Source organism: Bison bison, unplaced genomic scaffold (genome assembly GCF_000754665.1).
Source record: "Bison bison bison isolate TAMUID 2011002044 unplaced genomic scaffold, Bison_UMD1.0 scf7180017858818, whole genome shotgun sequence".
In the NCBI taxonomy this organism is placed as follows: Eukaryota; Metazoa; Chordata; class Mammalia; order Artiodactyla; family Bovidae; genus Bison; species Bison bison.
The window spans coordinates 18,453-18,906 of record NW_011489390.1 but is presented as its reverse complement, the minus strand read 5'-3'; the positions used below and the strand labels follow the sequence as shown (position 1 = coordinate 18,906).

The window sequence follows — 454 nt, the reverse complement described above, 5'->3', positions numbered from 1 at the left end:
GAGTCCCAAACAGGATAAGCCCAAGGCAAAACACCCCAAGACACATATTAATCAAATTAACAAAGATCAAACACAAAGAACAAATATTAAAAGCAGTAAGGGAAAAACAACAAATAACACACAAGGGGATCCCCATAAAGATAACAGCTGATCTTTCAATAGAAACTCTTCAGGCCAGCAGGGAATAGCAGGACATACTTAAAGTGATGAAAGAAAATAACCTACAGCCCAGATTACTGTCCCCAGCAAGGATCTCATTCAAATATGAAGGAGAAATCAAAAGCTTTACAGACAAGCAAAAGCTGAGAGAATTCAGCACCACTAAACCAGCTCTCCAACAAATGCTAAAGAATCTTCTCTAGACAGCAAACACAAAAAGGGTGTATAAACTCTAACCCAAAACAATAAAGTAAATGGCAATGGGATCATACTTATCAATAATTACCTTAAATGT

The 454-nt window shown here is 36.8% G+C and overlaps 1 protein-coding gene across 1 annotated transcript in view; it reads right to left on the bottom strand.

Moving 5' to 3' along the window:
* Positions 1 to 454, bottom strand: part of IL13RA1 (interleukin 13 receptor, alpha 1) — a gene marked incomplete at its 5' end in the record, with an annotated part of 36,404 nt that overhangs the window by 20,428 nt on the left and 15,522 nt on the right. The gene's annotated exons all lie outside the window — the stretch shown is intronic.